General features: G+C 40.7%; 1 protein-coding gene across 1 annotated transcript in view; it reads left to right on the top strand.

Moving 5' to 3' along the window:
* The first annotated feature begins 6127 nt into the window (after positions 1-6127).
* Positions 6128-6497, top strand: part of PIK3CB (phosphatidylinositol-4,5-bisphosphate 3-kinase catalytic subunit beta) — a 180484-nt gene continuing 180114 nt past the window's right edge. The window contains exon 1 of the mRNA XM_024750731.1: positions 6128-6347. The gene's annotated coding sequence lies outside the window, so the exon portion shown is untranslated. The remainder of the gene's footprint in view (positions 6348-6497) is intronic.

Genomic DNA, 6497 nt, shown 5'->3' with positions numbered 1-6497 from the left:
TCATTGTGGAAGTTCTGTCTGGATGGAACATCCCTGAACCCTCTGAATATGTAAATCTTTTTTTAAAAAAATAAATTTATTTATTTGTGCCTGCGTTGGGTCTTCATTGCTGTGTGCGGGCTTACTCTAGTTGTGGCGAGTGGTGGGCTACTCTTTGTTGCGGTGCGTGGGCTTCTTATTGCAGTGGCTTCTCTTGTTGTGGAGCACGGGCTTCAGTAGTTGTGGCATACAGGCTCAGTAGTTGTGGCTCGCTGGCTTAGTTGCTCTGTGGCATGTGGGATCTTTCCGGACAGGGCTCAAAGCCGTGTCCCCTGCTTTGGCAGGCGGATTCTTAACCACTGTGCCACCAGGGAAGTCCCCAGAATGTGTAAATCTTGATCCTTGTAAGAGGAACATTTATCCACCCCTTGACCAATCTGGGGGATTGAGGACTAGAGGAGTCATTTCACATTGTGCTCTTGTCCCCAGTCTTTCAAATTGGGCGATCCAGGTTTCTGTTTTCCAGAGCCATCCTGTACCTGCTATTTTCCCCATTCATTTGCATAGGTATTTCAATCCTGCTCTAGACATGTGAGCTCGGCTTGATTGACGTATCAAAATTTGCTACAGGGACTTCCTGGTGGTCCAGTGGGTAAGACTCTGAGCTCCCAATGTAGGGGGCCCGGGTTCCATTCCTGGTCCGGGGAACTAGATCCCCCATGCTGCAGCAAAGATCCCACGTGCCACAGCTAAGACCCAGAGCAGCCAAAATAAGTAATTAAATAATTAAATATATTTTTTAAAGTTGCTACAAAAAGTCAAACTGTCTCTTCTACTTACATTTTGAAATATTGACTTGATTAAAAAGCAGAAGTAAAGTCAACTCTTTGGTTTGGTGTTTGCTTAAAGGAAAAAAGGCTCTGATGAAGCTCATTTTTTAGCTAAAGGAATTCCCTTTGAAGTTAGGGCTTTATTTTGCAAATATAAGGCTCTGTGAGCTACCACAGGAGCTGAGTATAGGCTCTCCAATAAAATTTCAGTAGTGGGTGAATCAGGGTGAAACTGCAAATAGGCCACTGGCCAGTTTGAGACATTTCTGCTTCTGATGCCTTCTTAATGGGCCAGAAATTTCTGGATTCCAGCTCTTTAAGGTAGCAGGTTATTTAAAATGTTAATTTAATTACATTGCATCCTTTTTTATAGAAACAGGTTAAACTGCAGTTTCAGGTGGCTTGTCCACAACAACAAACAGGGCAGAGCCTTTGTTGATAAAGAGCTCACATTCCACAAGGCAGAGTCACACCCAAACCCCTTGGGAACCAGGGGTACAATCTTTGATCCAGCTAACACTGCATACCAGAGCTAATTGGTTTTAAAAGTGCCTGATTTATTATTTTTCAACATTCAACTTATATTTCTTTAGTGAATGACACCATTCTAGACTTGCAAGTTAATAAGGCTGAAGACAAATTGCACTTAACATACAATGTGATAAGCATTCTCAATTTGCAAGGCTAGTCCTTGAGTGTCCTTCCTGTCCTTTAGTGCACCCATTGCCTCACTGGCTCCCTTACTAGGGCTCCACCACTTCCTTTCTTGTTTTTTGCCTCTCCTTACTCAATGATGGTCAAACTTCTGGCTAAATTACAACTCTTTTATATGCTTTCTCTATACATATATTTATCTATCTATATTTATATAATAGGTAATATGTGAGCATGATAAAATTTCAAACAGCATAAAAGACAATAACCATAAAAATTAATTCTCCCTTCCACTCTTGTTTCCCAACCTCTAGTTCTCCTTTTCCCAGGCAACCACTGATAGTTTCTTCTGTCTTTCTGATAATAATCTATGCATATACAAATTGTAGCTGACTTTACTGTTCTGCATCTTGCCTATTTCATTAAATAATATTTTGGAGATTGTTCCAGATCAGTTCATATAGAAACACCTCATTATTATTTAAAAAAAAATAAATTTATTAATTTTATTTATTTATATTTGGCTGTGTTGGGTCTTTGTTGCTGTGCGCAGGCTTTCTCTAGTTGCAGTGAGTGGGGGGCTACTCTTTGTTGCGGTGCGCGAGCTTCTCATTGCGGTGGCTTCTCTTGTTGCGGTGTGCAGGCTTCAGCAGTTGTGGCTCATAGGCTCCAGAGCGCAGGCTCAGTAGTTGTGGTGCACGGGCTTTGTTGCTCTGCAACATGGGAGATCTTCCCGGGCCAGGGCTCGAACCCGTGTCCCCTGCATTGGCAGGCAGATTCTTAACCAGTGCGCCACCAGGGAAGCCCCTGCCTCATTATTTTTACAGTTGTATACAGTCACATAATTCAGTTATGACCCGTGTGTATGTATGTGTGTGCTCACCTGTGTGTGTAATTGTTTTATTGAATTTCCCTTCAAAGCCTTATATATATCTTACTTTGCTTTCCTGGAGAATGTGCCTTGTTCCCCCTGAGTCCCTTCTGTCCTCCACTGCCTTTCACTTTCTGTCTCCTTTCTCCTAAGGTTCCTGGCCTTGATGTGTGTGTGTGTGTGTGTGTGTGTGTGTGCACCTTTTTGAAGTGGTCTTTGAAGGCACTTGGGGAAGAGGAGGAGAGAGAGGCAGCATGCCAATAACTGTGGCAGGACAGGATGTTTGAGGCTTTGTTGGCTCTCTCTGATATGGAGACGAGCATCCCGGCCTCCTCCTTCAGAATCTGGGGATGGTAAGTAACTTGTTCTAGGACTCTGTGCAACTCTTTTCATCTTTAAGGGCTTAGATTTCTCCCTGTATAAGATGAGTAGGCTATACAATGTAATTTCTAAGTCTCCAAGCTCCAAGCTCTAAAATTCTAAGAAAATAAGCTCTCAAGTATTCTGCTGGTGGGAGGGTAAAGGGTACATTCCAGAGAGAGGGCAATTTGGCAATATCCTTCAAAATTACAAATACCTATACCTATTGACCAAATAATTCTACTTCTAAGGATTTATTCTGTGGTTACACTTGCATATGCACAAAATGGTATAAATTCAAGGTTGTTCATTGCAGCATTGTTTGTATATCAAAAAATTGGACATAGTCTAAAAATATTCATCAATAAGGGACCAGATAAATGTAGTATTGATATATCCTTACAATGGAACATTATATAGCCTGAAAATAAATGCAGATAGAATGAAATACTGTATCACAATGAGAATGAGCAAAATACAGTTATATGCAGTAGTGTATGAATATCAAAACAGTGTAGAGGAAATGTAGGGCAAAAGCCAAACTCAAAAAGAGCACACACCGTATGAATCTGTTTAATTAAAGTTCAAAAACAGGAAAAAGGAATCTCTAGTGATAGAGATTGTGATAACCCCTGGGGGTAGGGCAGTGACTGAAAGGGATCACAAGTGGGTTCTGAGATATTTGTCATGTTCTCTATTGAGTTGAGAAGTAATTACACAGGTGTGTTCCGTTTGTGAAAATTTATGACGTGGGCAGTTTTTTCTATTCTGTATACCAGTAACAATGTAAAAGAATAGATAAACTCTATAAGCACTGATATCAAACAACCTGATAGATATTATGTGGAAAAAAAACCAAGCATGAATCAAACACTTCCATATGTGTTAAAAATGGAGAAATAGGGCTTCCCTGGTGGCGCAGTGGTTGAGAGTCCGCCTGCCGATGCAGGGGACACGGATTCGTGCCCCGGTCCGGGAAGATCCCACGTGCCGCGGAGCGGCTGGGCCCGTGAGCCATGACCGCTGAGCCTGTGCATCCGGAGCCTGTGCTCCGAAACCGGAGAGGCCACAACAGTGAGAGGCCCGCGTATCGCAAAAAAAAAAAAAGGAGAAATATACCTGTACTTGCTTATAAATGTATACAATACGGCTGGAAAGATGCTCAAGAAGCTGACAACTTTGGTTGTGAAGAGCGAGTAATAGCTGAGAGAGAGACTTTTACTGAACGTTCAGTTGTACATTTTGGATTTCAAATCATGCATATTTACTACTTATAAAATGAAGAGGAAGCACTCAAATTCTAAAAAGGAAAAATAAAAAATGTTTCTGAGCCTAGGAAATTCTCAGAAGTGAGGAAGTACTCATAAGTAAGAAGAAGGAAAAAAGGGGAAAAACACCCCCTAAAAAACACCAAAAGATTATATATTGAATGTATAACTCAGAACTCAGTAGTGGGGAAGTAGAGAACATTTGAATCTTCTAAAATTGAACAGATAGAACCTTTTCTTTATGTTCACCACTTTTTTTTTTCTTTAAAGCTGTATTTATTAAATGCATAAGATAATACATACAATTTTTTTCACATCTTTATTGGAGTATAATTGCTTTACAATGTTGTGTTACTTTCTGCTGTACAACAAAGTGAATCAGCTATATGTATACATATATCCTGATATCTCCCAAACAATGGTTTTAACAGTAAGATATCAAATATCTATAAAGACATTTCAGCCCTCTGAGCTATCCAATGTGATCAGCCTAGTATAAATTCTTCAATCCCTTTCTCTATGCCCCCATGGATATATCTATAAATGGTCAGCAATATACTAACAGGATCATACCACTCTTTATCCCTCTTCAGTTTGCATTTTCCACTTTAGCAATATATCAAGGACATCCCTCTAGGTCAATACAGATAGGTCTAACTAATTTTCATCATTGATCAGTGTATAATATTGCAGAGTATGGAGGGAGTACAATTGGTTCATATATTCCATTACCTATGGACAATCACATTGTTCCTAGTTTGTGTTTGTTTTGCACTTCACATAACACAATAAGCATCTGTGTTAGTTTCCTGTGGCAACCACAAACTGAGTGGCTTAAAATAACAGAAATTGATTCTTTCCCGGATTTGGAGTTCCAAGTCTGAAATCAATGTGTTAGCAGGCTCTGCAAACCTGTTCTGTGGCCCCCTCCTAGCTTCTGGTAGCTGCCAGCAATCCTTGGCATTCTTTAGCTTGTACATGCATCATTCCCAACTGCCTCATTCTTCACATCCCCTTTATCTCGGTGTCTCTATCTCAAATCTTACTCTGCCTTTCTCTTGAAAGGATGCCTGTCATTGGATTTAGGGCCCACCCGAAATCTAGGATGATCTCATTTCAAGATCCTTAACTTAATTACATCTGTAAAGATCCTTTTCCCAAATAAGGCTATGCTCACAGGTTCCAGGTGGGCTTCTTTTGGAGGGCCAACATTCAACCCACCACAACATCCTTGGATCCATCCTTACAATTAGTATTTTCTTTAGTTTTTCTATAGGGCAGAGTTAATGCATTTTTGGGTCAATGGATAGGTACATGTATTTTAAATTTAAATAGGTATTCTCAGATTACTCCTAGAAAGTTTGTGGCATTTACACTCCCATCAGAGCTTGTTTCCTATGTATCGATTGGTCTTTTTGCCAGTCTAATGAGTGAAAAATGGATTACTGTTTTAGTTTGCTTTCTCAATAGAGACTCTTTTATGTTAGAGATATGTGTTTGCCATGTGTTTTGTGCAGTTCTATTCCGTCTATTGTTTTTTGTTTTAACTTGTCTTAGTGTGATGTTATGCAAAACTTTCAAAATATTTAGGTAGAAAATTTTTTTTCTTTGATGATTCTGAGCTTCCTGTCTTGCTTAAAGTTTCCCCTCGCTAACGTTATATTACTATTCTTTAAAAAATTTCCTCTAAGTCTTTGTTTTGTATATTTTTAAGTCTAACTCTTCTGGAACATATTTTTGAATATGGTATGGCTCTAGATTTATTATGAATAGTCAATTAAATCAGGATCCTTGATCAAATAAACTATTCTTTTATCACAGGCTTGTTTGCCACCTTTGCTTTATATTAGGTTTACTTGAGATTCCATCCCAGACTACTCAACTATTTGCCTGAGCTATTACAGTAGCAATAAGTTACAATAACCTTACAATATAGTAGCTTTACAATAAGTTTTGGTTTTCAGTAAGTGAAATTGAAGTGTGCCATTAAGAAAGAGGACCATGAGATTTCCCGGTTGAGGTCAAAAGATAACAGGAGATAAGGTATGCGAACAGGGCTGGGTAAACTGTAAGCCTCTGCAGATAAATGTTAATTATTGCAAAAATGAACACACAGAAAAAGAATCTTGGGCTTGGAATGCTGGACTTTTGCTTTATAACCAGTGCAGGGATTGAAGGGCCAGCTGTGGGTCAGCCGACCTAGCGGCCCCACCCCCAGAAGAGGAGTGACACAGGGGGAGAGGGAAAAGCAAAGTGTAGGGCCCAGGAACCGAGATATCAGTTCAGAGTCGCAGAACTGGGGAGAGTGGCTGTGAAGAGAAGGCCGGCAAGGAAACTAGGAACAGAGAAGTCTCTCGGAGGCGGCTACGAAGGCCGGGGCAGGTGGTGGGTCTCTCCTGAAAGCGGATTGCTGGGGATTCCCGATTCCGAGTCCTCCGGGAGCCTCAAAGAGGAGCTGCCGCACAGCAGCGCCGCTGCTGGGCGGACAGCCGGAGAAATCTAGGCGGCGGTTCAGCCTCCCAGCAGGCACCAACC

The sequence above is a fragment of the Neophocaena asiaeorientalis genome, unplaced genomic scaffold (assembly GCF_003031525.2).
Source record: "Neophocaena asiaeorientalis asiaeorientalis breed wild unplaced genomic scaffold, Neophocaena_asiaeorientalis_V1.1 scaffold276, whole genome shotgun sequence".
NCBI lineage: Eukaryota > Metazoa > Chordata > Mammalia > Artiodactyla > Phocoenidae > Neophocaena > Neophocaena asiaeorientalis.
Note: the sequence above shows the minus strand (reverse complement) of the source record. Positions and strands in the feature narration are given on the sequence as shown.